Genomic DNA, 14864 nt, shown 5'->3' with positions numbered 1-14864 from the left:
AAGCTAAGACCTGACTTTGTGATATGAAATACAGTTCCTCACTTGGTGTTTTTCCACTGTTTTCTGAAGTCTTTCCCTTTCCTTTCTAGTCTTGAATAAGGATCTCAGCCTGAAACATCAACTGTTTATTAATTTCCATTGATTCTGCCTGACCTGTTGAGTTCCACCAGCATTTTGTCTGGGTTGCTTTGGATTTCCTGCACCTGCAGAATTTCTCACATTTAAGTTTCTCACTTGTTAATTATTGCTTCATTGAATACCACACTCTTTTAAGCCTTTTGTCAAAATGACCTAATTAGTGAATCTTGCAAAGGTAATTGTGAATATGAGGGGAGGGATTACTGCCACTTCGGTTATCCAGGAGTTGAAATTTCTAATTACGTCTATGGAACAAGTGATTAGGGAAATATTTTAGTGATGCTATCCATGTGTCTGGGAGAGCTCCAACTACTTGATGTAATATGGCTTCCAACGAATATACAATGATTTCACAATCACAGGCCTGTCTTACCTTTCAAGTATTTTTGCACAGACATGTTTTGTGAAACATCCTTATTCTACTGTAGCTAGGTCTCACAAGTGATAAAATCTGGACTTCAGGCTTTCTATGTGTCTGGACTCAAGGTTGTCAATCACCTGATATCTGTTAAATCTAAAGTGGTAGATATTGAACATTTCATATGTTTCCCCTGGAGCAAGGACATAAATCTTTACTTTGACCAGAAAGAAGAGATACAACTAAATAACCTGGATCACCAGAGACAAATGTCTGGATCATGGTGGGCAATGAGAATTACATATTAGAGTTTTGCTGTGGCCTGAGTGAGCTCAGCTGCAAATTTCCTTTATGGTTTGGTCACGTACAGACACTACTGAGTTAATTGTATTGAGAAGTATAAGATCTACAGCCTATTTCCTGGAATATCTTTATTTGGAAAAATAAATGCCACAGTAACTCTAACATTATAAAAAATATAAATCATGACATGTTTGCAGAGCTGTCTTTATAGTGTATTCCCCCTCCAAGTGCAGAGTGCCCTCCTGCTTTAAATTATCCACTATTGTCCCTGTACCAGAAAAGATCAAGATAATATTTCGGAACAACTGGTGTCTTGTCGCACTCACCTCAATAATAACCAAATACTTTGAGAGGCTGGTCAAGGATTACATCTGCAGCTTGCTACCACCCAAATTGGACCCCCCTACAATTCACCTACTGACGTAACTGATCGACAGACAATGCAATAGCCACTGCTCTAAGTACTGTCCTTACACATCTGGAGAAGAAGGATGCTTAGGCAGGAATGCTGTTCAGCATTCAACACCATAGTTCCATCCAGGCTCAACAAGAAGCTCAGAGACCTCAGGCTTGACTGTGCCTTGTGCAGCTGGATCCTGGACTTCCTGTCAGATTGCCAGCAGGTGGTAAGAGCGGGGTCCCTCATCTCCACCCCTCTGACTCTCAATACAGGAGCCCCTCAGGGCTGTGTATCGAGTTACCTCCTTTACTCCCTGTATACCCATGACTGTGTCACCACCCACAGCTCTAATCTGCTAATTAAATTTGCCAATGACACTACATTGATTGGGCTTATCTTAAACAATAATGAGGTGGCCTACAGGGAAGAAGTCATCTCTCTGACACAGTGGTGTCAAGAAAACAACCTCTCCCTCAATGTTGCAAAATCAAAGGAGCTGGTTGTGGATTACAGGAAGAGTGGAAACGGGCTAACCCCTATTGACATCGATGGATCTGGGGTTGAGAGGGTAAACAGCTTTTAGTTCCTCAGCATCCACATCACTGAGGGCCTCACGTGGTCTGCACACACCAGCTGCGTGGTGAGAAAGGCACAACAGTGCCTCTTTCACCTCAGATAGTTGAGGAAGTTTGGTATAGTGCCCCAAATCCTAAGGACTTTCTACAGGGACACAATTGAGAGCATCCTGACTGACTGCATCACTGCCTGGTATGGGAACTGTACCTCCCTTCGTCGCAGGATTCTGCAGGGAGTGGTGTGGGCAGCCCAACCTATCTGTAGTTGTGAACTTCCCATGATTCAGGACATTTACAAGGACAGGTGTGTAAAAAGGGCCTGTAGGATCATTGGGGACCCAAGTCACCCCAACCACAATCTATTCCAGCTGCTACCATCTGGGAAACGGTACCACAACATAAAAGCCAGGACCAACAGGCTCCGGGACAGCTTCTTCCACCAGGCCATCATACTGATTAACTCATGCTGATTTGAGTGTCCTCTATATTACATTGACTGTTCTATTTATTATAAATTACTATGATTGCACATTGCTCATTTAGATGGAGACATAATGTAAAGAGTTTTACTCCTCATGTATGTGAAGGATGTCAGAAGTAAAGTCAATTGAATTCAATTTTTTGTTGCAATTGCATCAGACAGAAAATATTGAGGTTTAGTATAATATGACTTTGGTTCTTGACAATTGAAAGGGCACAGGTTTCTGGTTCAACAATTTGATTAATGAAGGGAGCCCTTCAACAGCATCACATGCATACAACTATGTTTAATAAAATGGATGAGTGGATAAATACCATGTACATTAGATTAGCACTAGACATTAGACATGAAACTATACCAAACTAAGATCACTATGGACATCTGGCATGAAGCATTTTACAAAACAAAGTATTCAACATTGCTATTGTAATGTATTCAAAATATATTGAGAGTCTACACATATATAGCCAAAGGGGTAATTGTTTTTCAACACAAGACACTGAAAGTACTTAACACAATACAGGTCTGATACTTGTTACAGACTGAATTTCTGTTAAGCGGTCTCTGGCCAAGCTACCGGTTGACTCTACTGTCCAATAGAATCATAAAGATACTGAGAAAATCATAGGTCCATGCTTAAAGGAATTCTACAACTGTCGTGAAATTTTATGGTTATCTGTGTCTCTTAAAATCATTCCTCTTAAATCTGGTAAGCATTTGTTTAAAGATGCTTGTGGAAAGCACAGACTTGGATGGGTACACTTCAGGACTTTCTAAATGAAGTAACCTGTCAATTCTGTGTCAAATAAATGGACTGAGACAATCCTACACAATGTTTAGTGTTTCAGGACATGATTCACTTCATTGATCAACAGCTAACTCTATTTGTCAACGTGATAAAGAAAACAAAAATATAATCCATATGTAAGTGCTCATAAAATTATAATGTTAGTTTAGGTTAGCTCTTTAAACTCAGACAGTGATACTCCAATCTATTCTGCTTTTTATTATATATTCATCTGTTCCAATAATAGGACCATTCCAGGTTCCTCTGTGTCTGCTTCTCTGAAGAGCAAACACACTTTTCAGTGACTATTGATTTTAATGTCATAAAAATGCTCCAATTAGATCTCCATTAGCTAATTCCAAGAAATATAGCAAAGCACACGATTTCACTCAATAAATCACCGTGTGTGTGAATGTCATTGTAAAGTCTAACATGTTTTACTTTGGTTATAGAATGGGTAGAACTGTAAACAAGACTATAATGTTCACTGGGTAGTTTGGATGGTAACGGGGACTGAAAATTGCATCCAGATCTAAGTGCACTCATCTCTTCTGTAATTTGCATTGGATACTTAACTGATAAAGTGATATTTGTGCTAATGTCCTTGGGAAGTATTAGGAGCAGGCACATAATGTTGGCAAACTTTCTGCAGTGATATGATATGATACCATTTCTACCATTTTGAAGCTCAAAGTTTCAGCCATGTCATCCCTTAATCTGGCATAGTTGTACATTTTCAGTGGAGAAAGAATCCTTTACACCCATTCCACTGACTATTACTTTTAAACGAGTCACCAAATACCTACCAGCTAGTTGTTATTCTTACAGATGCAGAGAGGGTCAGCAACTTTAAATTCCTCGGTGCTATTATTTTGAGGACCTGTCCTGGGCCCAGCAGGTCCCACAAAATAGTGGATAAGGCCCAGTCCATCATGAGTAAAGCTGTCCCCACCATTGGGCACTTCTACATGGAGTATTGTCATAGGAAAACACCATCCATTATCAGGAACTCCAACCACCCAGGTCATTCTCTCTTCTTGCTTCTGCCATCAGGAAGATGGTACAGGAGCCTCAGGACTCACACCACCAGTTTCAGGAACAGTTATTACTGCTCAATCATCAGGCTCTTGAACCAAAGGGGATAACTTCACTCAACTTCACTTGCCCCATCAATGAAATGTTCCCATAACCTATCAACTCACTTTCAAAGATTCCTCTTTTCATATTCTCAATATTTATTACTTATTTTTTAATATTATTATTATTTCTTTCTTTTTGTATTTGTTTGGTTTGTTGTCTTCTGTGCACTGGTTGTACGCCCAGTTGGTGCAGACTTTCATCAATTCTATAATGTTATTGGATTTACTGAGTATGCCCACAAGAACATGAATATCAGGTTGTATATGGTGACATATATGTACTTTGATAATAAATTTACTTTGAACTTGGAACTTTAAATGTGAATTTTAGTAGATATCAGTTATGAAAATCATACAGGATGTATGGATTAACTTCAACTCAGGTAATATTGTTAATACTGTCAATTGCAGCTAGCAGAATGCTCCAGAAATTGGTGTACTTGAAAATCACACGCATCACAATTTTTGAGTTAATTTCTTATGTTTCTTTTTATTATTAATAGTTGAACTGTCATATATACCAGATGGAGTGGTCAATACTGTTCTCCAATCAGAAATGTAGCTGCGACTACTTTGACATTTGCAAGCAATGAATGTGTATTCAATGGCTAAAGGAAACTGAAATGTCTCCTTGTGCAAAACTTCAATTTATTTTTTTAAAAATGCGACTTAAATCGCTGCTATACATTTATATTCTCTGCACTATTCGGTGTGAACAGAAATCAAACATATCAAATGTCACCTAAAAGTAGATAAATGCACTGTAGATGCTAATGGTCAGAGAACAGGTGAAAATAGTTACAAGACTCAGAGGTCCATAGATCATCCAGTGGCCATGGACCAGGTAGTAAGCAGAAAGCATAATATCCATCTTGGCAATATCTCCAGTTTCAAATGAAATTTGTTCCCATTTAAACTCTTCTGTGAATACTCCATCATATAGTCAGCATGACTTTGTTAAGGGCAGTTCATGTCTTACGAGCCTGATTGAGTTCTTTGAGGATAAAACAAAACACATTGATGAAGGTAGAGCAGTGGATAGAGTGTATATGGATTCCAGTAAGTCATTTGATAAGGTTCCCCATGCAAGGCTCATTCAGAAAGTAAGGAGACATGGGATCCAATGATACCTTGCTTTGTGGATCCAGAATTGGCTTGCCCATAATGGCATAGGGTGGTTGTAGATTGTCTGTATTCTGCATGGAGGTTGGTGACCAGCGGTGTTCTGAAGGGATCTGTTCTGGGACACTTCCTCTTTGTGATTTTTATAAATGATCTGGATGAAGAAGTTGAAGGGTGGGTTAGTAAGTTTACTGATGACACAAAGGTTAGGGGTGTTGTGGATAGTCTGGATGGTTGACAAATGTTACAGCAGGACATCGATAGGATGCAGAACTGGGCTGAGAAGTGGCAGATGGATTCAACCCAGAAAAGTGGGAAGTGGTTCATTTTGGTAGGTCGTATTTGAAGACAGAATATAGTATTAATTATAAGACTCTTGGCAGTGTGGAAGATCAGAGAGGTCTTGGGGTCCTTGTCCATAGGACACTCAAAGCTGCTGCGCAGGTTGACAGTGTTGTTAAGAAGGCGTATGGTGAGTAAACATGGGATTAAGTTCAAGAGCCATGAGGTAATGTTACAGCTCTACAAGAACTTGATCGGACCCCATTTGGAGTACTGTGTTCAGTTCTGGTCACTTCACTACAGGAAGGATGTGGATACTATAGAAAGAGTGCAGAGGAGATTTACAACAATGTTGCCTGGATTGGAGAATGTGCCTTATGAGAACAGGTTGAGTGAACTTGGCCTTTTCTCTTTGGAGTGACAGAGGATGAGAGGTGATTTGATCGTGGTGTATAAGATTGATGAGAGGCATTGATCGTGTGGATAGCCAGAGGCTTTTTCCCAAGACTGAAATAGCTAACATGAGGGGGCATAATTTTAAGGTGTTTGGAAGTAGCTACAGAGGGGATGTCAGGGGTAAATTTTTCACATAGAGAGTGATGGGTGTGTGGAATGCACTGCCAGCAACAGTTGTAGAAGTGGATACAATAGGGTCTTTTAAGAGACTCTTAGATAGGTACATGGAGCTTAGAAAAATAGAGGGCTATGCTTTAGGGTAATTCTAGTCAGTTTCTAGAGTAGATTACATGGTTGGCACAACATTGTGAACCTTAGGGCCTGTAGTGTGCTGTAGATTTATATGTTCAATGTTTTATATAGACTTCAATGCTTCATTCTCCTTTCGTTTTTCTTTCCCCATTTTTTATAATGAAGATGAAAGTAGACCTTCAGAAAGCCATAAGATATAGGAGCAGAAGTAGGCCATTTGGCCCATTGAGTCTGCTCCGCCATTCAATCATGGGCTGATCCAATTCTTCAAGTCATACCCACTCCCCTGGCTAATCAACAACCTATCTATCTTTGCTTTAAATACACCCAATGACTTGGCCTCCACAGCTGCTCGTGGCAACAAATTCCACAGATTTACCACCCTCTGACTAAAGTAATTTCACCGCATCTATGTTCTAAATGACATCCTTCAATCCTGAAGTCAAGCCCTCTTGTCCTAAAATCCCCTACCATGGGAAATAACTTTGCCGTATCTGATCTGTTCAGGCCTTTTAACATTTGGAATGTTTGCGATTTCCCCCCTCATTCTCCTGAACTCCAGGGAATACAGTCCAAGAGCTGCCAGACACTTCTCATACAGTAACCCTTTCATTCCTGGAATCATTCTCGTGAATCTTCTCTGAACCCTCTCCGATGTCAGTATATCCTTTCTAAAATAAGGAGCCCAAAACTGCACACAATACTCGAAGTGTGGTCTCACGGGTGCCTTATAGAGCCTCAGCATCACATCCCCTGCTTTTATATTCTATTCCTCTAGAACTGAATGCCAGTATTGCATTTGCCTTCTTCACCACTGACTCAACCTGGAAATTAACCTTTAGGGTATCCTGTACAAGGACTCCTTTTGCATCTCTGCATTTTGAATTCTCTCCTGATCTAAATAATAGTCTGCCTGTTTATTTCTTCCACCAAAGTGCATGACCATACACTTTCTAACATTGTATTTCATTTGCCACTTCTTTGCCCATTTCCCTAAACTATCCAAGTCTCTCTGCAGGCTTTATGTTTCCTGAACATGACCTACTCCTCCACCTATCTTTGTGTCATTGGCAAATTTAGCCACAAATCTATTAATCCCATAGTCCAAATCATTGACATACATTGTAAAAAGCAGCGATCCCAACACCGACCCCTGTGAACTCCACTGGTAACCGGCAACTAGCCAGAATAGGAACACTTTATTCCCAATCTCTGTTTTCTGCCATCCAGCCAATGCCCCACACATGCTAGTAACTTCCCTGTAATTCCATGGGTTCTTATCTTGCTAAGCAGCCTCACCTTGTCAAAAGCCTTCTGAAAATCCATGTACACAACATCTACTACATCTCCTTTATCTACCCTGCTTGCAATTTCCTCAAAAAATTGCAGTAGGTTTGTCAGGCAGGATTTTCCTTTCAGGAAACCATGCTGGCTTTGGCCTATCTTGTCATGTGCCTCCAGATATTCTGGAATCTCATCCCTAACAATCAATTCCAGCAACTTCCCAACCATTGATGTCAGGCTAACAGATCTATAGTTTCCTTTCTGCTGCCTCCCACCCTTCTTTAATAACAAAGTAACATCTGCAATTTTCCAGTCATCCGGTACAATGCCAGAATCTATCGATTCTTGAAAGATCATTGTTAATGCCTCTGCAATCTCCGCAGTCACTTCCTTCAGAACCAGAGAATGCATCCCATCAGGTCCAGGAGACTTAGTCACCCTTACACCCCTTACACCATTAAGCTTCCTGAGCACTTCCTCAGTTATATCCATCCTAATGACCTTCTTAGTTTCCTTAAAAGCTTCCCAATCCTTTATCTCCCCACTAGCTTTGGCTTCCTTGTATGGCCTCTTTTTGCTTTTACTTTGGCTCTGACTTCATTTGTCAGCCACAGTAGTGTCCTTCTTCCATTTGAAAATTTCTTCTTATTTGGAATATATTTGTCTTGCACTTCCTTGATTTTTCACAGTAACTCCAGCCATTGCTGCTCTGCTGTCCTTCCTGCTATCCACAAGTATTTTCTACCAAGGTTCGTTGGAAAACAATCAGGAAAGTAAAGTTTGCAAATGGTTCAACTCTAACCATTAACAGCTTTGGCACTCGCATCAGGTAATGAATATCTAACGCAAAAGAAAACAGAAATTGTTTGAAGAAGACATTGGTCAGGCAATGTCCTTGGAGTGAAAAACTGAGTCACTGCTTCTGGTCAAAGGTTTCTGTAGTGTATTTAATATTTAACTAATGTTTGAGTAATCATGTATATATATTATCTTGTTTGTTTAAATCGTTAATTATGGGTTATATGTAAAATACATTAATTACATATACCATCATGCTACCACATGATATATGCATGCCTCACTAAAAGTAAAGATGAGGTTGAACCTGCATTCCCAGACTCCCATGTTTTTCTTTGAATTAATTTAATGTTTTGAAGTTACAAAACAACATCTGCGACAAGGTATTTTAAAATCAAACCCAACACTGCTACCAACCTGTTAAAGTGCAGCAATACATTTGAAATAAAAAAAACCGTGGTGTGAGTATCCTTGAAGCAGAGTCAACTTTGGAAGGAAAGACATGACCAAGTTAAAAAAAAAACTGTAAATGGAAGAATTCAGGGTTCATAACAAGTGAATACTGGGTGCTAATAATCATTTTAAAAAATCAGGAATGACTGTCTACATTGGAAAGATTGCTGAGATTTGATTACACAACAGGTAGTTGGCTCATGTATATTGAGCTATTGGAATAGTATTTTGAAGCAAATGAAATAGCCAATGAGAAGCGAATACCATTTTTGCTGAGTGCATTGGGTTTAAAGGTAGACAGTGTACTTCAGAGTTTAACTGCTTTACCCAAATCATTAGATATTAGCTTTCCTGATATTGTCAAAGTAACAAAGGAACATTTAGAACCAAAGTGATTGTTGGTTGCAGAACATTTTAAGTTTCATCATGGAATCAAAAGTAAGGGGAGTCCATTTCAGCATATGTGGCTGAATTGAAGAGATTGTCAGTTTGGTTATGGTCTCAGTGATATGCTAAGAGATCATTTAGCTTGTGAAATCTTAAAAGAATGTATTCAAAAACTGAAGGACAACTTATATTAAAAAGAACAATTGAAATTGCAGTTTCAATAGGAACTGCAGACAGAGATGCAATTGAGTTAGAGTCAGGAATTAAAGTGAGTGTGAAAAAAACTGGATCGTCTGAGCAGAAATGGACATGGCCGAGCAAATTGTGGTACTGTTGTGGCAGGGACTTATCTACACCAAACAAATGCAGGTTTAAAGGCAAAACTTGCAGAAAATGCAATAAAGTAAGTCACAGTGCATGTTGGACAGACGAAAGTAAATGGACTACACAGGGAAGAGAAAGCACTGAAAAGTCAAGCTGCAGTTTGAAAAAGAGCACTAATTTGCGTACTGCTGATGAAAAATCTGATAATGATGTGAGTGACACAGGATTATATAGCCTTGAGATTTGACATGTGAAAATTAGCAATAAACAAGCAATATGGCTTATACCAATAGTGAACAACAAATTAAAATGGAACTAGACACTGGTTCAGCTGTTCCAATCATTCCACAAAATGAGATTAAATGGCATTTCAAAGATACCAAGCTGAAGCCTGCAGGTATTTGACTAAGAATGCATACTGATGAAAAGATAACTCATGTGGAAATGACATTTGTAACAGTGAAATATAACAACCAATGAGCCATGCTGAGCTCCATCCACCATTTGCATGCCATAACCCTTGCAAAGAAACTAACTGAAAGTGAATTAAGAAATGATGATGCCACAACTGTTTCCATGCTGAACACAGTGAAACAAATGCCCAACAGAGGACAAACAGGTGAGCGCCTCAGGTTGGAAAGCATATTGGTCCAAAGAAGGACCATGCTGCTAAGAGGAAACATGAAAGTAACAAGCGCACTGGTCTGACTGCAACAGTTTTGTAGACAACATTTCCAAGAAAACTTCTGACATGTTAATCAGGCAGTTACTTGCAAAATGTGGTTTTAAGCTGGAAGAGAGTTCAAGGAGTTTTAGGAAAGTTGCAAACATTTTGCTTTTATAAGTATAAAGATCCAGAATCTACTCCATATGCATTAAGGTTATTGCATAAACTCAAGAGTGAGTCAAAAGGCTGCCTGTAAAGGTAGATGCATTGACCAAACCCTAGTTAGATTAATGGAAGGCTAAAATGAAAGGAATCAATGGAGGTACAAAAACAGAGGATTCGTCAGTTGATGTTGTGGAAGATGGAAGTAAGAGGAGAGATCAGATCATAAAGGTATTAATAGAAGGATTAACAAGATAATTTTCCAGTGAACTAAATACACCTTCCCAAGATCAAAATGCACAAACTAGAAGAAAAAGGAGGGAAAGGATGGAGAGAAAGAATATGAAAGAGAATAAGAAAGGTGTGAAAGAGAGACAGAATGTGAGAAAGATCGAGAGAGAAAAGGAGAAGAAAGGTGGCCAGAGCTGTCAGAACCACTTGCTGCAGTCTCAGAGTCAACTCCTACAACCATCACAGTAGAGGTCCCAGAACATGAGATTGGTTTCAAAGCCACATGTCTCACCGGCCAACCAGAATGACCTCATTTGTTAGGAAAGATGTTATATCACAAGAGGAAGAAATCCCTCACAGTGATTAAATTTTTATGCCTGAATGAAACAATTTAAAAATCTACTATGTTGTGGATGTCTATATATAGTAGTTGTATTACATAACATTCTGTCTATATACTTGAATTGCATTTTATTTAGTTGGAGTTTATAACTAAACAGGGAGGAGTGTTGTGTATTTAACATGTAAGAAGTGTTTGAGTAATCTTGTATATATATTGTTTGATTAAGCATTCTTTTTTATTTAAATAATTAATTACAGCTTGTATGTAAAAATACATTAATTGCATAGGTCATTATGCAACCATGTGTTATGCCCTGCCGCCCCCGAAAAGTAAAGTCGAAGTTACACCTGCATTCCTGGACTACTCTGTCTTTTTTTAATTAATTTATTGTTCTGAAGTTACAAAACATAACAGTTTCCATCAGAATTAGTAAAAGCAACTATACAAATGTTCTTTATAGCTGGCCAGGTGTATCACAGTGTTCTTTTGTGATGCTATATCGTTCATTAAAGCAAAACAAAATTATGCACTATCTGACTCAGTCTATTAAGACTAGAAATATACTATACCAGTGCGGATGGCTTTCTTTACAGTATTTTACAAGTTAACACTTCAATTGCCATCATTAACTTTTCTTTTGCAGAAAATGTTGGGCTTAGGACACCTGAAACGATGTTTAATCGTTTAGCAAAACTCTTTGACTAAAACCATGCTGCTGCCAGCAGGTTATGAGCTTTTGAACTATCGAAATAATAATGTGAGCCAAATAAATAGAAGTTTCATCAAAAGTTGCATCCTATTTCAATATACATTTGTAGAAATATATGAAAGGTTTATTTTAGATAGACATGTTCTAAGGGGACATTGTAATTTTTCTTTAGGAAGATTAATTTGCTGAAATTAATTCTCTAGATAAAGTCTAATTCAAGTTAAAAGAGAGTGATTTTCAACTTCCATGATGATCAGCAGTAGAAGAAACACTATTTCTTTTGATTTGCATTTCTTTCCGTCAGTAGTTTACTTGGCAGTATAAATTTACGTGTGAGGCACTTCAGGAATGCATATAAAGCCAAATGAATTTCTTGGATTCCACAGTTATGTTACTGCCTATGAGGTGAAATAACTGTCATGGATTGGTCACAACCATGGTGCATCTGAAGTATTATTCTTTATTTCTATAGTACAGGTTCAATCACCTCTCTATTTCCCTCAAAGAATTTCTTGCAGCAGCCCGAGTTTTTGGTTCTAAATCCCATTTTAATTCTGCAGTCAACTTTTGAAAGTCACTTCATAATAGTTTGGCCACTTCAGGGACCTGACCTTATTTTTAACCTATTGCTAAGAAAGCTTTTTTTGAGATTGAAACATGGTTAATTCACCCTGCTTCTTTCTTCCAGCAAAAAATCCAAACTGTCATCATTGAGGGGACAGATTGTTTTTAACTGTCCATTGTAATCTTCCTTAACTGCTGTTCAATGTAGCCAAAGCAAGCAGCTATTTTAAAACAGAGAAACAGACTTTGCAGAAGTTGCCGCTGTTGGGATTGCATGCTCTCTTCCATTTACTTCATTCTCTGTGCGTGTCAAAAATAGACACAACACAGATTCAATCATCACAGCACATACCTTGATGAACCTGACTGCTAGCTTCTCTGAATCAGCCTTCAGCCCTCTTGGACGAAAAATAAATGGTGTGATGCTACTCAAACTGCCAACAAAATAATCAAATATCTTGCTTTGGCTTACTACTTCATTTGCTTTGGCAAGGCAGTACACAAAAAAAAATGACCTGCTCATGCTATAGCTATCAGGTTTTCCTATGCTTTAGCTGGGGATTTTGGACTGTTAATTGGGAAGCTTATTGCAGTTTCAACATAGGTGAAGGACAAGGTCAGACATACTGCGTATTTTTCACCCGCCGGTGCTGAATATCAAAATTCCTGTAAATTTTGTCAACAATAATTCTTCCTTTGGTAATGTAATATTGACATACCAATGCATTAACCTTGAAAGGGATTTAATAATGAGTTTTAACATATGCTAGCTATCGAACTGAAATAGTTTGATTTTTAAAAAGTTTATTTCTGTTTAGTGTCCTGAAACAAATGCATACTTCGTGGGACAACAGAGTCTTGTATTTTCTTTTGGCATTTAGTAGAATATAACTAACTGAAAATTGGCTTGTTGAATGTACTTCCATGCAGAATGCAAGCATTATTAAATTCATTGGTCAAAAATGACTTTCAAGGAACTGATATTTCTATCTACTGTAAATCCTTTAAATTTAAAGGAAATAAAGGAAACAGAATCCTAATTTAATTGTGCATAATCTGAAGGGCTGCTTAATTCTAGGCATCCTTTGTTTCTGTCCAGCTGCAGCAACCATAACAAATATAAGCTGTCTACCTTTGATCATCTCTGCTTTGTGAGGAAGGTGGTTGTTGTTTCCCAGAAATCTGAACATGACTGAAAGTCCTTATTTTCCCGACTAAAATGCATTAACAGTTGTCTCCTGGTTGCATCTCATCTCTCCTTAAATCCAACCAGGCATTTCTTGTCTTGAGTTGTCCTTGCCACACGGACATGCTCTCTGCATCGTACACACATCAAGTACCAGGGAAGTTAGTTGGGCTTTGCACGGGGCTAGACTAGGACACCTGTACAAGTAGTCCAATCACTCTCCCTCCATTCTTCCTACCTTCCTACTACCTCACCAGCATTATTTTCCAGTGGTTCTATTTCAACTATCACCTTCCTTTTACTCTTTATATTACTGAAAAAACATCTGGTATCCTGCTTTATATAATTGGCTAGTCTGCCCTTATATTTCATCTTTTCCCTTCTTATAGCTTTTTTTGTTGCCTTTTGTTGGATTTTTAAAACTTCCCAGTCATCCAACTTCCCACTCACATTTGCTACTTTATATGCTTTTATGCAGTCCTTAATTTCCTTTGCCAACCCCTGCCATTTGAGAACTTCTTCCTTTGTGGGACACATCTACCCTGTGCCTTGTGAACCATTCCCAGAAACTTCAGCCATCTCTGCTCTGCCGTCATCCCCGCCGGTATCCTCCTCCAAGTCACTGGGGCAAGCTCCTCTCTCATGCTTCTGTAATTCCCTTTATTCCATTGTGACAGAGATACATGTGAGTAATGCTTTTCCCCCTCAAATTGCAGTATGAATTCAATCATATTACAATCACTGCCTCCTAAGGGTTCCTTTATGTTTAGCTCCCTAATAAGATCTTGGTTAACTCACATGTGAAGAGCTGGATTTGGTTGTCAGAGATTAATGGAGACACATGCCGTTGGGAGTATTTAATAGGTAGTGGGAGCTTATACCCACTACCCCACCCCTTAAGGAACCCTCATTGCAAGTAGCACATCAATAACCCAAGCATGCTGCGATACAACTGCCTGCTCCCACCCTGCCATCCTTAAACACCCTTACCCAAAAGACCATAAGACAAGGGAGAAGAATTAGGCCACTTGGTTGATCAAGTCTGTTCTGCCATTCCATCACAGCTGACTTATTATCCAATTCAGTCTCATTCTCTTGCCATTCCTCCATAACTAATCAAGAAACTACTAACATACACTTCAAAATACTCAATAACTTGGCCTCCACAGCCATACATGGCAATGAATTCCACAGATTCACCACCCTTTGGCTAAAGAAATTCCTTCTCATCTTGCTTCTAAATGGATGTGCCTCTATTCTGAGGTTGTGTTCTTTGGACCTAGACTCACATACAATAGGAAGCATCCTCTCCACATCTGCTCTATCTAAGCCTTTCAACATTCAATAGGTTTCAATGAGAGTCCCCTTCATTCTTCTAAATTCCAGCATGTATAGGCCCAGATACATCAAACACTCTTCATACATTAACCACTTCATTTCCTGGAATCATTCTCGTAAGCTTC

At 38.8% G+C, this 14864-nt stretch overlaps 1 long non-coding RNA gene across 2 annotated transcripts in view; it reads left to right on the top strand.

Annotated features, from left to right (window-relative positions):
- LOC132400594 (uncharacterized) overlaps window positions 1–14864 on the top strand; it is a 153554-nt gene that overhangs the window by 111409 nt on the left and 27281 nt on the right. The window lies entirely within an intron of this gene.

This window comes from Hypanus sabinus, chromosome 10, assembly GCF_030144855.1.
Source record: "Hypanus sabinus isolate sHypSab1 chromosome 10, sHypSab1.hap1, whole genome shotgun sequence".
NCBI lineage: Eukaryota > Metazoa > Chordata > Chondrichthyes > Myliobatiformes > Dasyatidae > Hypanus > Hypanus sabinus.
Note: the sequence above shows the minus strand (reverse complement) of the source record. Positions and strands in the feature narration are given on the sequence as shown.